This window comes from Olea europaea, unplaced genomic scaffold (assembly GCF_002742605.1).
Source record: "Olea europaea var. sylvestris unplaced genomic scaffold, O_europaea_v1 scaffold23, whole genome shotgun sequence".
NCBI classification, from domain to species: Eukaryota; Viridiplantae; Streptophyta; class Magnoliopsida; order Lamiales; family Oleaceae; genus Olea; species Olea europaea.
Genome location: NW_019241087.1, coordinates 731,551 through 754,346, shown reverse-complemented (window position 1 = coordinate 754,346; position 22,796 = coordinate 731,551). Strand labels below are relative to the sequence as shown.

Below are 22,796 nucleotides of genomic sequence, written 5' to 3'. Positions count from 1 at the left end.
TGTCAAACTTATCCTCATCGAGGCTTTTTTTTTCTTTTTTTTTTTTTTATTACTTCCTTGAAAGGGGTTGACTCTTCTATGCAAGGGCTTCCTCCATGTTAGGCATGACTCTTCGTGAGAGGTGTCAAACTTATCCTCATCGAGGCGCCTTTTTTTTTTTTTTTTAACTTCCTTGAAAGGGGTTTACTCTTCTGTGCAAGGGCTTCCTCCATGTTAGGCATGACTCTTCGTGAGAGGTGTCAAACTTATCCTCATCGAGGCGCCTTTTTTTTTTTTTTTTAACTTCCTTGAAAGGGGTTTACTCTTCTGTGCAAGGGCTTCCTCCATGTTAGGCATGACTCTTCGTGAGAGGTGTCAAACTTATCCTCATCGAGGCGCCTTTTTTTTTTTTTTTTAACTTCCTTGAAAGGGGTTTACTCTTCTGTGCAAGGGCTTCCTCCATGTTATTTGCTCTAGCCATGGAAGGCTTCGTCTTTGTAGAGAATAAGATTGGCCCACCCCCTTTCCTTATGAAGCAGTAATTGATATCCTTGCAGGGTGGATGATTCATCTATGCAGGGGACAATATAAGCTCTCTAAAGATAAGTAGATGTAACATGGCCGAAGTAGGAGTAAAACAGTAAAAGATAGGCAACTATAATGTAGAGGCAAGATAAGTTTTCTGAAGATAAGCGCGACTATAATGTAATAACTCATATGGTGAGGAATCTCGCGCGAAGTAAGGAATAAATATCAAGCTAGTAGCTTGTCTCGAACTATCAAAGACTTATAAGCAGGCCTTAGATAGACGAGATCTTATAGTTGGGCTCGACAATAGTGAAGGGCGAGGAATAATCATCTTACGAAGCCAGGAATAAGCATATGGTGAGGCGTGGAATAAACATCCCACGAATTGGTCTCGACCTATAAAAGCCTTGCAAGCTACCTCGGATAGACAAGGTTTTACAACTAGGCTCGACCATAGTGAGAGGTGAGGAATAAACATCTGGCGATGTGGGGAATAGAGGTTTGTGAATAAGGCCAGGAAAGGCTCCTTCTGCAAGGGCAAACACATCTAGTGATTTTCCTCTTCCTTTTTTCAAGGAATAAAGAATCCAAAATATACCTCCTCTTCCTTTATTCAAGAAAAGAGGACTCCAAGATACTGCCTCTTCCTTTATTTATGGAACGAAGACCTCAAGAGATACCATCTCTTCTTTTATTCAAGGAAGGAGGACTCCAAGATGCTGACTCTTCCTTTATTCAAGAACCGAGGACTTATAAAATGCCACCTCTTTCTTTATTGAAGGAGCAAATGGCTATGAAGAATGATTCCTTTGATAATATAAAATCTACAAGTTAGGGCTCCCTTGAATAATAGAGAAGATGATCAAAAGGGCCTTTCTTTCTTTTCATTGATTGTGAAAATATACCGTCTATTGAACAATAATTGTGACTGCTGATGGCTTCCAATTATCTTTGGATACTTTGGAACTAGCAATTCATTCAATCATTTTCAAAAGAAGTTGAGCATCATCGATGTATAATAAAAGAATGCCAACTGCCGAATCCCTTGAGTATTTGGTGGGAACATCCATAAGGTGATAGATACATAATGCTGATTTGAAATGGCTAGTTGGAGAATTGCTTATTCGGCGAACAAAACCGAAACCACTTTTGCCAATCCACTAGCATTTATTGTTATTTTAAGCAATTCTATGAATTTCCCATTTAGTAATAGCAACATTGCAACGACAAAAAAATAAAATAAAATAAAACCTGCTAATTGTTTCATAGAAAATAAATCATGTAATCGAAATAAATTGTGGCAGCTCAAAACAAAGTCCATTTGCAGCCAACCGTTCCTTGGGAAATAAAGCTAGAAGTGGGAATAGTTTGCAGCAAGCCCAATAAAAATTATGACAATCATAATTATACCAGAAAGCTTATAAACGGGAGCTATGACATTTTATAAAGGCTTAAAAACTCACAGCCCACTTTCAAACAAGCACATAAACTTGGGGAGAAAACATATTGCAGCAGCCCCAGGTAAGATGGTACTAGAAAATTGAAGTATCCAATTGGATCCAACCATTTTAGACAAAAAAAAGGCCACGAGGCCCAAGGAAATTAAATTATATGACCCAATAATACATACCCGTATGTGGAGCTCAATAAAAAGCCTTTAAGCAATTTCTATTTTGTGAACTCCTTGGGCTAGAATTTGAAGAAGAATACCAATCACTTAATACAACCTGGCCAGAAAGACGACAACAGACGGCATGTGAAGTAGCCAAAATCTGGAGAAATTTTGCCTGCAAAAGCCTACTTATCTATGCTAGCAAATCAGTCTGAAAAAGATAGAAATTGACTGCCCAACAAACTATCAACACACGCAACCTCTCTTGTCCCCATCAAAAAGTTAATGCCTTGTATTGTTGTAACTTAGGTTTTAATAAATTTTAAATTTCAAAATTTAAAGTAATTTTAATTTTCAATTTACATTTTAATATAAATTTGAAACTCATTATTAATGGATTATAACTTATGTTAGAGAGGAATTCTAATTGGAATCCTATTCAAATTTAATTGTCAAATTCTAGTTAAGTTATATTTGGAAGATCAATTAGGAATTGGAATTTGTGTTGGATTTGAAGAGATTAGGATAAGGGAACTTTTGGCATTTTATTTTATCTACAACTCTACCTCTAGGGATTGGATTGTTCCCTATAAAAACTAAACTGATTTTCTAGAATTGTGAAGCTTTATTGTAGTTGTTGTAATTTCTCTCCATATTGTTATTGAATGAAACATCGGTCTCTCTGCTTAGATCTTCTTCTTGTTCTTTACTTTAATCGTGTTCTATTGATTGTATCAAACATATTTCATCTTGGGTCATTAATCTCAATTCTTGCATCGCCTCCGGGTCCAACAAGTGGGCTAGTTATAGGTTCTTCGTGATTTGATTGGGATTTTTTAGAGATTGCTACATTGAAATATGATATTTCGTTGCTGGATAGCAGTACGAGATTTTCTCTATGACAAGTAAAGATGAGAGCTATTTTGACATAGATAGATTTATACAATGCTTTGTTAAGTTTTGATAAGATGCTAGCATATTGGACAATGGAAAGACGGGAAGGCTCTATCACAGATTCATCTTCATCTATTCAATAATATTCTGCAGGACGTATTGAAGAAGAAAATGGTGGCTGCTTTGTTGTTGAAACTGGAGCAGTTATGTATGACTAAAGTCTTAGTAGCAAACTACATCTAAAAGCAAAGATCGTATTCCCATTGCCTGGCAGAAGAATGATCCCTAGAAGACCACTTGGCCATGTTCAAAATAATCGTCGCAGATTTAGAAATATTGGAGGTTAATATGATGAGGAAGATCTTGCCTTGTTCCTATTGTGTTTGCTGCCCACTTCTTATTCATCGTATTGAGATACAATCTTGTATAGTCGTGACACATTTGCCATTGAAGATGTTATGATGCTTTATTCTCAAAGGAGAAGATGAAGCATCTGATAGGAACTATATCTAGGGATGAGGATGCTCTGATTTCTCACAGTGATTGATGGAGGATAGATCGAGGGTGAACTTTAGCAATGTGTATTGCTTCTACTACAGGAAGAAAGGACATGTTCAAAAATGATTGCAACAAGTAGTAGCATAAAGGTAATTTAGCTGCAAATCATGGAAGGCAATCATTTAATTTAGACGAGACCAATATTATCGAGGATTTTTCAAATGGCAGTGGTGTGATGCTGACTGTATCTGACATAAACCAATCATGACTTGTTTCAAACATATGACGCAGTTAAGCAATATGAAGTTGTCGTGGGAAATAAGCAATCTTGCTAGGTTGCTAGAATTGGTTGGGTCAGATTGAGTTGCAGGATGGGACAGTTAAAACACTTGATCAGGTTCGATATGTTCCAGGCTTAAAGAAAAATCTCATCTCGCTGAGTGCTCTGGATTCAAAAGGATATAAATTCTCTAGTGGAGGTGAAATCTTAAAGGTCCGAAGGGGTGTTCGGATTGTACTAGAAGAACGAAAGAAGTCTCAAATATACATCTTGTAAGAGAGTGAAAAACCAATTAAAAAACATCTGGATAAGTTTGATACCATGGTTGAAATTCAATTTGATACAGTACTTTTGTGATGAGCTCTAGGTCAGTTCAAAACATTACTTAGGAAAGTATTGGTGATTCTGCTTTGCCACCAATTTCAGCTGATACACTGTTTTCATGTGCTAGGGCTGGACTCATGGAGTGTAGATACAGTGTTAGTAAAATCTATAATGATTTCTGGATCATTGAATGCGATAGTTCTAGTAAGGGACCTTTTGATCAGGCATTTGGTGTGATTTCTGCTATTGGGTGTACTTCAACTCTGTTTGGTCAATGTTAATTCCTAGTTGGAGTTTGGGAACCCAGGCGTAGGGATCAAGTGTCAATTGTGGACGTCAAGCAGAGAAAGATATTTTTGGTGAGGTCGAGAGTTTTTTTATTCTGGTTGAAGAGTTTAGTTTATTTCGCTGTAGTCAGACTTATTTTTCCTGGTGGAGAAAGTTTGGAGCTTTGTTCATTGCGGTGAGATTCGTGTCAAGGTAGAGATTGTTAGAATTTGGATGTGACCTGAATTCCTTGTTAAAATAATTGTAGACTTCTAACTGAAGTCCCATCAAGAGAAATTCCAATTGGAATGCTATTATGGAATCCTATTCAAGTTTAATTGTCATATTCTAGTCAAGTTCTATTTGGAATCTCCATTGAGAGTTGGAATTTGTGTTGGATTTGAAGAGGTTAGGATATGGAAACTTTTGTCATTTTATTTTATCTACAACTCTACTTCTAGGGATTGGATTTTTCCCCATAAATACTAGACTCTTTTTCTAGATTTGTGAAGCTTTATTGTTGCTGTTGTAATTTCTCTCCATATTTTTATTAAATAAAATATCAATTCCTCTGCTTAGTTCTTCTTCTTGTTCTTTACTTTAATCTTGTTCTATTGATTGTAATCACACATATTTCATCTTGGGTCATTAATCTCAATTCTTGCATCCCCTCCAGGTCCAGAAACTTATACATATATATGATTTGTTTTTATGAATGTGGGGGTTGAATGTCTCCCTATAAAAGAGGGTGACTTTCATATGGTTAATTATAACTAGGGATAGCAATCAGACTCGTCGGCTCGGGGCTCAGTAGACCCGAGTTTAGGCTCGGGCCGAGCTACATTTTGGGGACACAGGTTTTACCCGAGCCGACCCGTGAGCTCGAGAGCTTTTTCTTTAAAAAAAAAATTGAAACTTAAAAGGCAGCCAAGCTGTTGCCTCAGCAGCTTAGGAGAGAGAAAAAAAAAAGGGAGAAAACGAGCCTGCCCGGCTCGACCCGGAAAAAGCCTGAGTTTTTGCTCGGCTTAGTTCGAGCCATCAAAAAAGCTCGACCATTTTAACCGGGCTGAGCCCGAGCCGAAACTTTAGGCTCGCGAGCCGGCTCGACCTGGCTTGTTTACATCCCTAACTATAACATTAAAAGGATGATTTCATATGATACTCTCTACATTTATATATTATTTTCTGTGAATTGGCTACTTGATAAGGGTCTATTCACTTATCTCCCTATGGTTATACCTGTAGAAGAAGAACTGAGTGTGAGCCCCATTGGTTTTATTTTAAAGCAGTGTAGTGTCAAAAATACCCACACGAAGGGGAGGCAACATGACTTTAGGATAGCGTCCTTGACATTACTCCTTAAGGCTTGCATTTCTAACTCTACTTCTTATATATTCATATTATTGTTGAATTATTTTATTGTGCTATATAAATTGATTATATTAGCTAAAAAATATCTGCACACAAATCACCTAATTTTTCCAACAATATAAAGTCGTGTTGTGATGATTTGCTTGTAAATTAAACTAGGTGTTATCATCAAATCTTGATTTAATGTATGTTACAGCATTATATTTTACTAAGTAAATTGAAGCATATTTAAATGAAATATGCATATGATCCTAAGTACTCGGTCAGAAGTATCAATTTATTCCTGTCACTAGTGTTCCGCAATATTTGGAGGTAAGCTATGATATTGGTCCATATTAAATCTTTGTTTTTTGTGGTTTCTGCCTATAAATGCAATGTTTATGTTTACTAATTTTGCTAAAATTATTAGACATCATTTGAATAATAATAAATATTAGCTCTCCAAGGACATATGAATTACATTCATTTTAAATTTAAAAAAAAAAAGTATTTAGCAATGTTTTTACAAAAATTGAAACATGACATGGATATTGAGAGAAGGCCTTACCAAGAAATTGCACCTGTGCACAACACAATTTAAAAATACTTACAAAAATTCTTGTTCTCAATACAGGAATATATCCTTCTATTAAAAGAAGTCATGGAAATATTTTTATTCATAGATGATACATTGAAGATCTCTTCACAAGCTACTATGCTTTTGCAGTTTCTTGACAAAAATTTCGTTTCCTATTTCTCAAAGCTTAATTAATTAATGATATTACATAAGAAAACTTCCCCTTGATTTCGAAAAATATATGCATGTCTGTTTAAGAATTTAAAGGGCAAGTGACCATTTGTTTGTATATTATTATTTCATGTGTATTAAACTAAATATTGAAATCTTTATATTGATTTTTTGGAAATTCTATGAATTTATTTTAAACAAATGGTTAAAAGATTTAACTCTCAATAATGTGGTTATTTAATTTTTTTTAAAGAGGTTTAATTTCAAACTTTATCTACATAATTTTATTTGTAGCCAAGAATAACCCCTGGGCTTAATAGTAATTTTATTCTATTGAAATTTGTAACTTATAAAAAGTTTCAACTTTCAAAATTATAGTTTTTATTGTTTAAATTTTCAATTTTAAGTTTTATTTAATACAAAACTTAAACAATAGGATGTACGTTATATATGGATTAATTTTCATTATTGTAGAGGATTGTTGTAAATTAAGTTTTAAATTTTCAAAAATTAAAATTTATTTTAAGAGTGATAAGAAAAAAAATTGATCTAAAAACTCTATTTGTTTCGGGGTCTCTAGTATTTAAAGTTACAATTGAGAATAATGAAAGAAAATAGTGAAATAGATTGTATTTCACATGGAAGATATTTATTGAAGTTCAAAGAATCATGATATTCCATTTCGTTATTCATGTTGTGATGTTGGTGTTGCTACAGTTAATGCAATATTTAAAATGTCTAAACCAGATTTGGAGGCCTTCTGTTTTGAGAGCAAATGTGTAACCCTTGAGACTAGTAACTAAAGATTTAAAGGGCTATCGGGTAAACTTATTTTTGTCAATTGAAGCCTTTCATTTATATATTACATGACTTTGATCCTTGTTGGAAATATGGGTAAATGTAAAAGAACCCATATTTCAGTCATTAGTTAGTAGTAAATTTTCTTGCTAGCAAGAATTGAACATGAATCATTTTAATTCTGTCTAAGTCACTCAAATTCATTGCGACGCTAATATTTTGCGTAATTATAAATCCTCCCAAGTTGTACTATATCTCAATAATTTAGTTGTTATTTTAATATTTGATAGAAAGAATACGAGGAAAATATTTATCTGCTCATTGTTAAATTTCCTTTAGTTATTCATTTTAATAACCGAGTATATCCTTTTGTTGTTGAAATTAAAAATGAAAGGAAGTTCACAATGCTAGGGGATATTAAATTTTTGGATATATGTGTGCTAAATGTTCGTAATCATTGACATCATCTTGATAATCATGATGATGATAATTAATAATTTAATATAGTCGTCCATAAATGAGATTTGTATGGTATGCATTGATGGTTGATCATTATTACAAAGATCAATGCTATTCTGTGATACATGGTGTTTAAGAATACATGATAAAAAATTATTGTATCTTTGGAATATGGGGGTATTTAAATTTCACATTGATGCACCTTATAGATTTTATTAGTTTTAACCGCTAAAAAATTCACTTTTGAAAGGTGTTAAAAATGAAATTTGTAGATCTGTAGGTGAATGCAAGAGTTGAATTGATGCATCTATTCGAACGTGTTACTAGAAATCAATTTCTAAATTTCATGTGTTTATCTTGTTCTAATTAAATATGAGTTATTGAAGATAACTTTGCAGATGTGCATGTGGAAAATAAGAGCTTGCAAATATTGATGGTGCCAAATTATCATTCAAGAAGGACATAAAATAAATCATAGTCCGTAATGAACATAATAAATCATCGAGGGGGATGGGTTTAAGCCCCAAGGAAGTCAACTCTGGGAGTAACCTGACCTTTGTGAAACCCTGACAAGAATTCTCACAAGATGTGGGTCATATGCACCCTTGGAGGACTTGCCTATATAAAAGTTACTATGAGGAAGTGGCTATGGGATTAGGTTATTCCGTAGAGACTCTTTGATTAGTGTCTAAAATTGTTTCAAAGATATATCATTTACAAGGCATTTTACATTCACTTTGTTTAAAAACACTAATGTTAGTCTCTAATTTCAATTCTCTTACCGTAAATTTAGTTTCCATAAATACATGGTTAAAAATGCAATTAATTGAAATACGTATTTACATACATGTTGGCATGAGTATTATACATTTGAAATAGTATTTATTTCATGCATTTTACATGTATTTCCAATTTAGAACAAGTGGAGCAAGTGGAGGAAAAAAATGTTGAAAAGTCAAGAATAGTGAACTGTCTTAAGCAAGAAACAGCTATCGGTAAAATGATCATAACTTGAGCTGTAAACATTGAACCAAGGTGATTCAAGCTGGGTTAGAAATATAAGGCGTGTATCTACAACTTTTATGTTTTGTAAGAAGTCAAATTCATATCACAAGGCAGCCAAAATTACCGTGCAAAGTCCAACTTGTTACCTACCGGATACAGCTTTTCTACCTGTGAAGCAGCACTCATTGTTTTTGTCATATCTAGAGTTATATAGATCCAATGAACCTGATTTTTGCACCATTGGAAAGCTAACTCAAGTGGAAATAATTTATCTATGATCATAAGTCTAAATTCTCTATAAAAAGTATCTGAAAATTGGTATCAAATTGCATGTTCCAACTATCTCGAAGCTGGACGGAAACAAATTGCATTGTCCACTTGCATTTTGGATGTTCCTTTGCCTATAAAAGGGGACCTTGGCCACTATTTTGAGAGCATCAATTCCTCTCCATCATATTCTAGTTTCCTTCATTTTCTTTGTAACATTTCATTATGTATTTCTAAACCATTAGCTAGAGCTAGGGGTGAAATTTTGGTGAATGCATAGTATCGTCTTTGATCTTTCATTTTGTTCTTTAATGTTCATCTTCTTACTTGGTTGAAGTATATGTTCTACAAATAGTTTTGGTTTGTTAAAGACTTTGATTTATTGTTGTCAATTTTAGCACAATAAATGCTTGATAATCTCTACATACCAACAACTTATTTTAACATATTCTCTCAAATAATTATCAAGATCTATCCTTTAGTATATTTGTGATCAATGTTTTATCTTCCATATTTCATATGAGTTGAATACAAGATCAAGAGTAATTTCTACCCATTTATCCAAAATGAATCCCCGACGCTCTAGTGTTCTTCTCCATCGTATTTCCATCAACCATTTACCACTTATAGAATAGTTTATTTCCTTCCAATTCCCTATGGTTCGACCTCGGACTTCCGAGTTTACTACTTACGACAACCTACACTTGGGTTTGTAACCTCAAAGTTGTAGCAAGTTTTTGGCTCCGTTGCCGAGGACTTGCGTCAATGATTGTTTTCTGCTGCATTCTATGAGGTTTTCTTCTCTTTCATAATCTTCATAAATTAGGTACACTCATTGCTTTTTCAATCTTATTACTTTAGTTATTTTACTTCAATGGAAGGCCGAGCCTTCTTCATTTTTTATTTTCTGTTTATTTTCTTTCTTTAAAGGGAAGGCCAAGTCTCCCGATCTACCGTTTCTTTATTATATGGTTAGTTGTGCCACCTAATTTTTGTTCTTTACATTATTATATGGTTGGCCGTGCCAACTAATTTTTGTTCTTTACATCTAGTTTATGTTATTTTATGTCATATTGGTATCGTGAATTTAATTCTCATCGTTTAGTTAAAGATAATTGCGAACCTTTCTTTAGTAATTTATTTGACTCACCTCAACACTCACTCACATCTTCCACCATGGCTGATAAAGAAAGTGCACATGATGAAAATAAAAACCAACAAGCATGAACTACGCGTGATTACTTGCAACCTCCTCGAAATTCTACTCCTTCATGTTTCATTTTCCCTCTTAATGCTAATAATTTTCGATTCAAGCCAGGTATGATTCCATTACTTCATAATTTTCATGGCTTAGAATCCGAAAGTCCATATTTGCATCTTAAAGAATTTGAGGAAGTATGTGCCACATTTAATGATCAAACTTGTCTCAATGAAATTGTTAAGTTGAAATTGCTTCCTTTTTCTCTAAAAGATAAAGCAAAAACTTGGTTTAACACTTTAAAACCAAGGTCGATTGGCACATGGCAAGAAATGCAAAGTGAGTTTTTGAAGAAATTCTTTCCAGCACATAAAACTAATGCGTTGAAAAGACAAATCCAAAATTTTTTCTCAAAAAACCAATGAAGCGTACTTTCAATGTTTGGAAAGATTTAAAGATTTGTTAAATACATGCCGACATAATGGTTTTGGGGTCTAACTCCTGAAACAAAACAATTTGTAGAAATGATGTGCAATGGTGAATTTTTAGATAAAGATCCAGATGAAGTGTTAGAATTTCTAGATCATCTAGCTGAAAATTCTCAATCTTGGCAAATAGTAAAACCAATCAAAAACTCAATCAGATCTAGTCTTGCTAGTTCTAGTGGAGGAAATATCAATTGGGTCAAGATGATGATCTAAATGCTAAGATTGTTAGTTTGCCTAGAAAGGTTGAAGCTATGGAATTAAGAAAAGTAAAGGAAGTTAAACCCGTGCAAAATGATGAAATTTGTAGCATTTGTGAAACTTTTGGTCATCCAACGCATGATTGTCCTAACATCCCAATTTTCAAAGAAGTTTTACATGATCAATCCAATGCTATAAACACTTTCAAAATGTCTTTTCCTTCTCTACTCTCAGAACCATATAATCAACAATGGAGAAATCATCCCAACTTTAGTTGGAGAGATGATAATCGTGTTCATATATCACAACCTCAAGGGCTTTCAAAATTTCCTTTTTTTCCACCACCACAATCAAAGACTCTGGAGGAAAACATTGCAATCTTTTATGCAAGGACAAGCAAATATTAATAATCAAACTTCACAAGCCATCAATGAAATCAAGAACACACTTTCTTCATTGACCTCTTCTTTGTGTGCTCAAGAGAAAGGAAAATTTCCTGCTCAACCTCAACCAAATCCTTCTGAGCAATTTAATATAAATGCTTCTAATTCCTCTTAAAGTCAACAAGAAAATGCCAACTCCATCACGACTCTTCGTAGTGGAAAAATTATTGACAAAACCATCCCTTCAAAAGAACTAAAATCGGGTGGGTCTTCAAAGCAAGAAAATGATGTTTCCAAAACTGAAAAAAAAATCATTTCTGAACCTAGTGTTGAAAAATGTCCCAGTCCAGCTTCATTTCCTCAACAATTGCAACCAATTTCAAAACTCAACCATAATTCTGAGATTTTTGAACTTTTCAAACAAGTTAAAATTAACATACCATTATTGGATGTAATCAAACAAGTTCCTTCATATGCAAAATTTTTAAAAGACTTGTGCACTGTCAAGAAGAAACTTAATGTTCAACAGAAAGCATTTTTGACAGAGAATGTGAGCTCAATTATTCAATAAAACACTCCACCTAAATTCAAAGATCCTGGTTGTCCAACAATTTCTTGTGTGATTGGAAATAATAGGATAGAGCGTGCTTTGCTTGATTTTGGTGCTAGTGTTAATCTATTACCTTTTTCTGTATATGAGCAACTTGGTTTGGGAGAGCTTAAACCAACAGCAACAACACTTCAACTTGCTGATCGTTCAGTAAAAGTTCCAAAAAGGGGTTGTAGATGATGTTCTAGTTCAATTTGATAAATTCTATTATCCTATTGATTTTATAGTTTTGGACACACATCCTATTTTAAATTCAAATGCATAAATACCTGTCATTTTAGGTCGTTCCTTCCTTGCTACTTCAAATGCATTGATAAATTGTAGAAATGGTATCTTGAAACTCTATTTTGGAAATATGACTGTGGAAATGAATGTTTTTAACATTTGCAAGCAACATGGAGATAAAGATGATTTGCATGAAGTAGATTTTATTGATCAACTTGTTTATGATCAGTTTATTGCTACATCTTCATCTGATGCGCTAGAATTTGAATTTAACGATAATTCTGAAAATTCACATATAATTTCTTTGTTGAATTCTTTTCAGGAGAAAAAGACAAGTGATTGGAAATCAAAATTTGAAAAATTATCACAACAGTCCAATATGTCCATGATTTCAAGTGTTCAAATGCCAAAGCTCGACTTGAAGCCATTACCATCTAGTCTAAAATACTCATTTTTGGGTGAAGATGAAACTTTTTCGATAATAATTTCTTCCCAACTTGATACGTACCAAGAAGGTAAATTGTTACAAACTTTAAAAATGCATAAAAATGTTTTAGGATGGACCATAGCTGATATAAAGGGGATTAGTACTTTGATTTGCACACATAAGATTTATTTGGAGGAATATGCTAAACCTACAAGAGAAATGCAAAGAAGGCTTAATCTTGTTTTGAAAGAGGTAGTAAGAAATGAAGTCATTAAGCTCTTAGATGATGAAATCATTTATCCTATTTCTGATAGTAGATGGGTAAGTCCAACCCAAGTTGTACCAAAAAAATCTAGTGTTATTGTAGTCCAAAATGAAGAAAATGAGTTAATTCTAACTAGAACTATTACTGGTTGGCGCATGTGTAATGACTATAGGAAACTCAACTCAATGACTAGGAAAGATCATTTTCCTTTACCTTTTATGGATCAGATGTTGGAAAGAGTGGCAGGGCATGAATTTTACTGTTTTCTAGATGGATATTCTGGATATAACCAAATTGAAATTGCACCTGAGGACCAAGAAAAGACCACTTTCACATGTCCCTTTGGTACTTTTGCTTATCGTAGAATGCCTTTTGGATTATGTAATGCACCAGTTAGATTTCAAAGATTCATGCTTAGTATTTTTAGCGACATGATTGAAAGATCTTTGGAAGTTTTCATGGATGATTTTACTGTTTTTGGGGATTCGTTTGATGGTTGTTTAACTAACTTGCAAAAAGTTTTAGTTAGGTGTGAAGAAAAGAATCTTGTGCTCAACTGGGAAAAAAGTCATTTTATGGTCACTAAGGACATCGTACTTGGTCATATTGTATCACCTAATGGAATTGAGGTAGACAAATCTAAAACTGAATTGATTTCTAATTTCCCTGCTCCACATAGTGTTAAAGAGGTAAGATCTTTTTTAGGACATGCTGGTTTTTATAGAAGGTTTATCAAAGACTTTAGTGCCATATCTAAACCATTGTGTGATCTCTTATCTAAAGACATGCCTTTTGAATGGACTAAGTCTTGTCAAGAAGCTTTTGTTAAACTTAAGAACATGCTTACTTGTGCACCTATCATGCAACCTCCAGATTGGAATTTACCTTTTGAAATCATGTGTGATGCTAGTGATTATGCTGTTGGAGCTATCTTAGGCCAAAGAAAAGATAAGAAACCTCATGTCATTTACTATGCAAGTAAAACTCTAAATAATGCTCAAATGAATTATTCCACCACTGAAAAAGAATTGCTTGCTGTAGTGTTTGCTTTGGACAAATTTCGATCATATCTTTTTGGCTCACCAATTGTTATTTTTAGTAATCATGCAGCTTTAAAATATCTTCTCTCTAAGAAAGATGTCAAACCTAGGTTGATTAGGTGGATTCTTTTACTCCAAGAATTTGACATCACCATTCGAGAAAAGAAAGGAGTAGAGAATGTTGTAGCTGATCACTTGTCTAGGCTTACTTGTGATGAATCGTTTAAAACAACATCGATCAAGGATACTTTCCATGATGAACAACTTTTTAGTGTTTCTGACTTGCCTTGGTTTGCTGATATTGCTAATTTTTCATGTGACAGGTCAAATACCATCTTATTGGAATGCCCAAGACAAAAAGAAATTCTTCAAAGAGGTACAAAATTTCTTTTGGGATGATCCTCACCTATTCAAATATTTTCCAGACCAAATAATAAGATGTGTGCCAAATAATGAAATCCAAAAGATAATTGCCTTTTGCCATTTGAAGCATGTGGTGATCACTTTTCTTCAAAGAAAACTGCTGCAGAAATCTTGCAGTCTGGATTTTATTGGCCAACTCTTTTCAAAGACACATATAAATTTCGTAAAGCTCGTGAATGTTGTCAAAAATTAGGTGGGATAACTCGTAGAAATATGATGCCACTGACACCTAAACTAGTTATTGAAATATTTGATTGTTGGGGTATTGATTTCATGGGTCCATTCCCATCATCTTTTGGTTATTTATATATCTTGGTGGGAGTTGATTATGTTTCTAAATGGATAGAGGCAATTCTTTGTAGACACAATGATCACAAAATTGTTTTGAAATTTTTGAAAGAAAATATTTTGTCAAGATTTGGAATACCTCGAGCCATTATAAGCGATGGGGGTTTACGCTTCTGTAATAAAACTTTTAATGCCCTAATGAAAAAATATTGGATTACTCATAAAGTGTCTACTCCTTATCACCCAAATACTAGTGGTCAAGCTGAACTTGCAAATAGAGAGATTAAATGCATTTTGGAAAAAATTGTGAATCCAAATAGAAAAGATTGGTCTTTACGATTAACTGATGCTCTTGGGGCTTATCGTACAGCTTTCAAAACACCCCTTGGAATGTCACCTTATCGACTTGTTTTTGGAAAGCCTTGTCATTTACCTGTTGAATTGGAACACAAAGAATTTTAGGCTATTAAAATGTTTAATTTTAGTTTAGATGAGGCAGGTTCACTTCGGAAACTTCAATTGAATGAGTTGGAAGAAATCAGGAATGAAGCTTATGAGAACTCTCAAATTTACAAGGAAAGAATGAAGGTATTCCATGATAAAAAAAATTGTTAGAAAAACTTTTGAGCCTTCCCAAAAAGTTCTTTTGTACAACTCAAGGTTACATTTATTTCCTGGAAAATTACGGTCCAAGTGGACTGGTCTTTTCATTGTCAAAACTGTTTATCCACATGGAGCTGTAGAAATTGAAAATCCAAGTAATGGAAATATTTTTAAAGTTAATGGACATTGTTTGAAACCATTTTTTCAGAATTTCTCTAGATTAAAAGAGTCCATTGTTTTACATGATCCTAAAGATTGATATCCTTTTCTCATTGCTTTATTTTGTAGGTTTATTTTCAGTTTTATAATGTTGTATATTTGTTTTAGGTGTGTTTCTTTTATTGTCGTTTTTTTTTCACTAATGAAATTGAAGGTTCATTTAGGCCAAGTTTATGCAGACTTTCCAGGTAAAGCTCAAAACAAGTCCCTTTGTTCAAAATTTTGCTCCTTACTGTCCTTCATATATTTTGTACATTTAACCTTTACATTGAGGACAATATTTCATTTAGGTTGGGGGGAAAGGAATCAAAAAAAAAAAAAAAAAAAGAGGTGCATGAAACAGAAGATACAGTACATGCCTTGATTAAGTCTCAAACATTTATTTTAGAGAATTAGACATTTGATAAGGGATTAGTAGCTTAGTTGATTCTTGGAGGTTGTATCAGTCAAAATTAAGGAGAATCCTCATTTATTGATGTGTTGAGCTACAATTAGTAAAATCTAACCAAACTAGAGAGGGTGAGTAATAGTATATAAATTTAACCATAAATCACACCTTGGGAAAATAGTTACAAAATCAAGTTTGAGATTGTGCATCTCACGAGAGAAGAGAGAAATAATTGACCATTGAGGGTCGGGATGAGTCCAATTTGAAAAAAGTATGTGATTGAATTGATTATGCACACACACACATTGGTCGAGCATTGGACGAGTTAGACTATGTTTTCGTAGCAAACCTTAGAAGTCTTTTGTTAAGCATTTTCAAATTTTGAGACAAATGCGACAAGCTATTTCATTTGAACTATTTTTGAATTTTTATTGCCAAAGACTAGCAATATCTTGGTTGGGGAGTGTGATTATTGTCTAAAAATGCATCAAAGATATATCATTTACAAGGCATTTTACATTCACTTTGTTTAAAAACACTAATTTTAGTCTCTAATTTCAATTCTCTCTCTTGCTGAATTTCCAAAAATACATGGTTAAAAATGCAATTAATTGAAATACGTATTTACATACATGTCGGCATGAGTATTATACATTTGAAAGAGTATTTATTTGATGCATTTCACATGTATTTCCAATTTAGAACAAGTGGAGCAAGTGGAGGAAAAAAATGTTGAAAAGTCAAGAATAGTGAACTGTCTCAAGCAAGAAGCAGCTGTCGGTAAAATAATCATAACTTGAGTTGTAGACATTGAACCAAGATGATTCAAGTTGGGTTGGAAATATAATGCATGTATCTACAACTTTCAATTTTTGTAAGAAGTCAAATTCGTATCACAAGGTGGCCAAAATTACCATGCAAAGTCCAGCTTGTTACGTGCTAGATACAGCTTCTCTACCTATGAAGTAGTACTCATTGCTTTTGTCATATCTAGAGTTATATAGATCCAATGAACCGGATATTTGTACGAATAGAAAACTAACTCAAGTAAAAATAATTTATCTGTTGATCATAAGTCTAAATTCGCTGCAAAAAGTATCCGAAAATTGGCATCAGGTTGAATGTTCCAGCAGTCTTGAAGCTGGACAGAAACAAGTTGCATTGTCCACTTGCATTTTGGATGTTCCTTTGCCTATAAAAGGGGACCTTGCCCAAGATTTTGAGAGCATCAATTTCTCTCCATCATATTCTAGTTTCCTTCATTTTCTTTGTAACATTTCATTATGTATTTCTAAATCATTAACTAGAGCTAGGGGTGAAACTTTGGGGAATGCATAGTATTGTCTTTGATCTTTCATTTTGTTCTTCAATGTTCATCTTCTTACTCGGTTGAAGTGTATGTTCTACAAATGATTTTGATTTATTAAAGACTTTGATTTATTGTCGACAATTTTGGCACAATAAATGCTTAGATAATATCTACATACCAACAATTTATTTTGACATATTCTCTCAAATTCCCTGTGGTTCGACCTTGGACTTCCGAGTTTACTACTTGCGACAACCTGCACTTGGGTTTGCAACCTTAAAGTTGTAGCACTCTTACTAGAATCAAGACCAGAGTGCATGGCCAATAAAAGTGTTGCCAGCTATGAACTAGAACCTAAATTGACTATCGTGTGTGGAACAGTTGAAATTTGGCCAAAGGGACCTAATTTAAGGTTTAGTCCATTATGGCTCTCTCAAATAAAAATTGTCATCACCAAGTGAGGTTAAAGTCCAAAAGAAACCTATATATATTACATAGTATAATGTTGCTATTGCATGTATGTATATTTATTTATTTTGAAAGTTTAAAACTTGTGGAGAATTTTTGTAACTTAAGTTTGAATAAGTTTTAATTTCAAAATTAAAAGTAATTTTTATTTTCAATTTTCAGTTTACGTTTTAATACAAATTTGAAAATAATGATTAATGGATTATAACTTATACATAAATATGATTTATTTTCATGAATGTGGGGGTTGAATTTCTCCCTATAAAAGGGAGTGATATTCATGGGGGTTAACTATAACATGAAAAGAATAATTTCATATAATACTCTCTACATTTATATATTATTTTCTATAATTTTTCCAATTTGCTAAGGGTTTTTTCACTTATCTCCCTATGGTCGTGCCCATAGAAGAAGTATCAAGTGTGAATCACATGAATTTTATCTTGGAGCCATATAGTTCCGAAAGCACCCACACGAACGAAAGGCAACACGACTTTAGGACAACGTCCTTGACGTGACCCCCTAAGGCTTACATTTCTAACTCTTCTTTTTGGATATTTATATTAGTGTCGAATTATTTTATTGTGTTATATAAATTGATTATGTTAATTGATAGATGTACACAAATCATCCAATTTCTCGATCATGAACCACAGTACATTAGAAGAGAGCCACAGAGAAAATTTCGGACCAGTCTACATGAGACTTCATCGAAAAATGTTAAAAGAAAATTCTTCAATTGTTAAAAGGCTTTCTTCTTCCTTTATTTCTCTTTCTTGCAATTATTTTGGATTTGAAATTTCTTTCATTTTGGAGAACGATGTTGTCAACAGAAGCTCCATTTTCTAGTTTGTATAGAAAGGTAGCTCAAGTAATTAGTTTAAGGATAAAGCTTTGGAGTTTTTTTTTTTTTTTTTGTACAAGGAAGCAAAAGTCAATTTTGATTCTAACAAGGAGATTTTATTGTTGTTTCAAACATGAAAATGGAACCCTTTCAGTGTGGATGGACTTTTTTCCCCTTATAACCATTTTATGGCTTTTTTCCTTCAATCTGGGCACCAGAAACTCTACCAAAAGTTGCTTTTGATTTGCAAAGCTATTTTTCCATTCCAATAGCTATGTTTTGTGGTCTAAAATAACCATTTTTCAGGGTGGATCTTTCAACCAGAGTTTCTTCTATCTTGGCCATTTCTTCTTCTTTCCTAGTTGCTGTCTTTGCTCTTTTTTATAGAAAACGCTAGAAAATCATCTTTCTATGGTGGCCTTTTGAACATGAGAGCATGGTTAACATATCACTCCCACAGACAGCGTCAATCTGTTGACCCCAAAAAAAATGCGCTAATAGAATCTCGACCTCGTTCCCATCTAGATAAGGAGTTGAGACGGATGCCATGGAAAGCTACTTAGAACAGTGACTTTCGATAGTTTCACTACAGTACTAGAGTTGCTGGATGACCAGCACATAGATATTCTTCACCAGTCCTTTCTCTGGCCCCTATATCGGTTGAGGGAGGCACAATATTTTGAGCAGTTCATCGACGCACTTCTGTATTCAATGCTCAAGCCAATCAGTGGCGGTACCTTCCATTTCGACCCAGGTGGCAAGTTTGAGTTTTCCTTAATGACTAGACTAATGATTACGGGTGATGAAGCCACTCGTGATGGTACACAGAGAAGCAATAGGCTGTACAATACATATTTCCAAGGACAGGGAATGGTGTTTCTATCACAGCTGATTAGACTAATAAAGGGTACAACCAGTTGTTAGACAGACTGAAGCTTGATTTGGCCTACATCCTTGAGAGAGTGGTGCGGTGTCATTAGAAAAAGACTGCAATCGACCTCTTCCATCTTGAGATCGTTGACGATATTGATACCTTCAACAACTATCTGTGGGGACGGAGATGTTTTAATGACACCATACACGTCTTCAGAAGATCACACTAGAAGCCTAAAGGGTCCTTGCGTAAATATGATGCCTACGGATTGCCCTTAGCGGTTCACGTAAATGTTTAACATATCAACGTCGAAATATTTTTTATACTAAATTTATATATAATAATTGTATGTGTTGCAGATCTAGGCATATGAGGTTGTCCCGCTATTAGGTACCTGCTTTGCGAAGCTAGAGGATGCACACTGCCCTCAGATGCATCATTGGCGAGCATCACAATCAGACGGATATCCTTCTAGGAAACAGTTATCGATTCTCATCAACGACCCTCATGCGAGTATTATACATTTGTAATTTGTATTCTATGTAGTTTAAAATCTCATTACATAATCATTATCTAGTTGAAATGTCAATTTGTCTGCTTAAAATCATAACTGATTTGATGCCATCGATGGAGAAAAGGGATTGTGGTCTTGTGAGTGAATTAGTCGTTCTAACACTGAAGATGACCAGATGTTCGATTCGATCATTGACTGGGATTGGGTATGTGAATTGAATGTAATTTCTTAAGTACCATTTTGTATGAGTTAACAATTATTAATTAGATTAATATTTCTTAATATTGTTATTTTTGTAAAAGCGCGATCCAGTTGATCGACGATTCCCTCTGCAAAAGGCATCACATCCGTCGAGGGCATCATCTCTACTAAAGATATCTCTGCCTCCCCAGTGTAGAGTCATTCCCCATAGATCTCTCACACACAGTTAGGGTTATTATTTTGATGATCTATATGCTCGCCTTTGCTGATTTATGGTAGAGGAGGTCAGTATGCAGCGTTGAGAGTTGATAAGATTTATATAGGAGTAGGTTGGCATGCTGCAACGAGAGATGATATAAATGGTCAATGATCTCGGATGACAGTTGATAGGAAGGGTCGAAAATTTATCCGACGATGAAAAAGTGCTACGTGACCATTACATAGACCTTCAGGATGAGATTCCAGCACTCCGATGTGATAAAGTAGGTAGGCGATGGGATGAAAAAAAGGGTGACCAGGAGGGTGATGGAGAGGGGGTTATCCATTATCGTGGTCGGATGATGCATTAGAGTCATTTTATTTATTTGTGGAGTGGAAGCGAGTGGCCCCATCAAGGACGGGAGCAGTAATGGAGGCGAGAGTGTCCTTGTTGATCCCTGGGACAAAGGAGTTGGTAGGCCTAGAGGAGGTGGTAGTCCCCAGTGTGGAGGTGGCAGTCCCCAAGACGGAGGAGAAGAGGGCCCTTTGTAACTAAGACAAAGAAGAGTGATGTTGACCTGCTGGAGTAGATGGGTGGCAAGAGTCTGAGATTACCATCACAGTACGTCATTTCTCCCTTCACAGCTGAGGCGAAGATGAGGAGGTTCGTCAACAGGACGTGCCCCAACCTTTTTTCGGAGTGGACCATGCCAAGTGGAAAGCGTTCGAGATGGAGTGGAAAAAAATTTGCTCGGGTAAGTGTTGTATGATTTTAATAAAGTATGTTACACTAATTCGAATATGCTTCGTTTAACATTTTCTCTGTTTTTTTTTTCCAAAGCAAGCTACACGATAGTTCGAAAGACGAAATTGGACGCTTACAAATGGTTCCACTACATCACCACTTCGGGGCTTCGCTCGATGACAATGTAAGTGAAGTAGTCCATACTGTAATTTTTTTGTATACAAAATGTTTGGTTTATTGAATGAAGTAACTCCCTCTTTTTTGTGTTTCTTGGTGCAGCATATCGATCTAGTCATGGACTTGTTGCGTGATCGAGCTAAAAGATATCCAAAATCACTTCACATTCTTGGTCGAGTAATATTGAATATCGAGTTCTTTCGTGCGTTACCATTGAGTATCAGTCGCTCCAACTTATGAGTAACGAGTACACGGTGCCCGAGTATATGCTTGACTAGGTCATTGGGATGTCATCGTGTGCCGGGAAAAAGTCGTGGGAGGGTTGTATGCATATGTACATTCCAGCGATTGTGAATCATCAATGTATTGCCTTGGAGATCGTTTTCGCAAACTCGACGATATATGTATACGACCCCAATCATTCATGCCTGACACATGGTCAACTCGAGTAAAACTTGGAGCCAGTGGCTGTAATCATTCCTATGATAGCTAGACAAGTGGGGGTGGGTGACTGTATAGGATAGACTAGCCATTCTACGAGACACAACAACAACGAAAAGTCCATATCGTAAGTGGTTATATTTTTTTTAAAACTAATAAATTAGTTTTTAGCTATACGATACTGAATTAACAATTATTGTTCAATTGCAAGGGTGATTGCATCATGTTCACCATAAAGTACATTAAATTTTTGAATATAGCAAATAAGGTTGATGAAATTAACCAATCATGGATACAGATTTGGATAAATAAGTCGGCGTGGGATTTATACAAATTTATTTATGATTTGTAAATATTGTATTTTTTTGTAATTATGAAGTAATTGTAAATATTGTCAAATTTATGTAAATGTTATACGTTGATTTTTCTTTTAATCATAAGGTAATTGTAAATATTGTCAAATCTATGTAAACATTATCCATTGAATTTTCTTTTTTTAATCATGAGATAATTATAAATATTGTCCATTTTACGTACATATTATATGTTGATTTTTTTTTATATAATTATGGGATAATTGTAAATATTTTGAAAATAAGTAATTAAGATAAATAATTAAACAAAGTAACAAAAAATTAAACAAATAATATACACAACCAACTAAAATAATTAAAGAAATATTTAAATAAACAAGTAAATTAAATATTAAACAAATAATACACATAAACAATTAAAAATTATTATTTAAAAATTCAAATAACAAATTATTAATAAAATAATTAAAATAAGTAATTGAAATAAGTAAATTAAATAGCTAATTTTGAGATAATTGTCTATTTAATTAGGAGTAGATGTAAACACTATTCATTTAACATTGACATCATTACAGATCGGTCTAATTGTCATTTAGAGGAATCTTACTTGTACAAAACTGGCCGGCATGCCCTATTGCTCTGCACCTACGCGATCGAGAAAACTCTCAAGTAGATGGTATTTTTGACGTACGTGGATGTCCAGGACCGCGCAGTTCAACTTCTAGTAGCAACAATGTATTAAATGGGAAAATATGGTCGAGAAATTCTCGCTCGGGTTCAGTCGGTAGAGGACATATAATCTAAGCATACGTTGCTCTCCAAGAATCTACTGTATAATAATTAGAGCATAATGTTCTCCCTGCAAAGCCTTGATACATAGCCACCGTGACTACATGCTCACATGGAAAACTCTCCATCTGAAATTGACTACAAGTCCATCTGTTATT

General features: G+C 34.1%; 1 pseudogene; it reads left to right on the top strand.

Moving 5' to 3' along the window:
* The first annotated feature begins 1,162 nt into the window (after positions 1-1,162).
* On the top strand, positions 1,163-20,724 carry LOC111381400 (annotated as a pseudogene).
* The last annotated feature ends 2,072 nt before the right edge of the window (positions 20,725-22,796 follow it).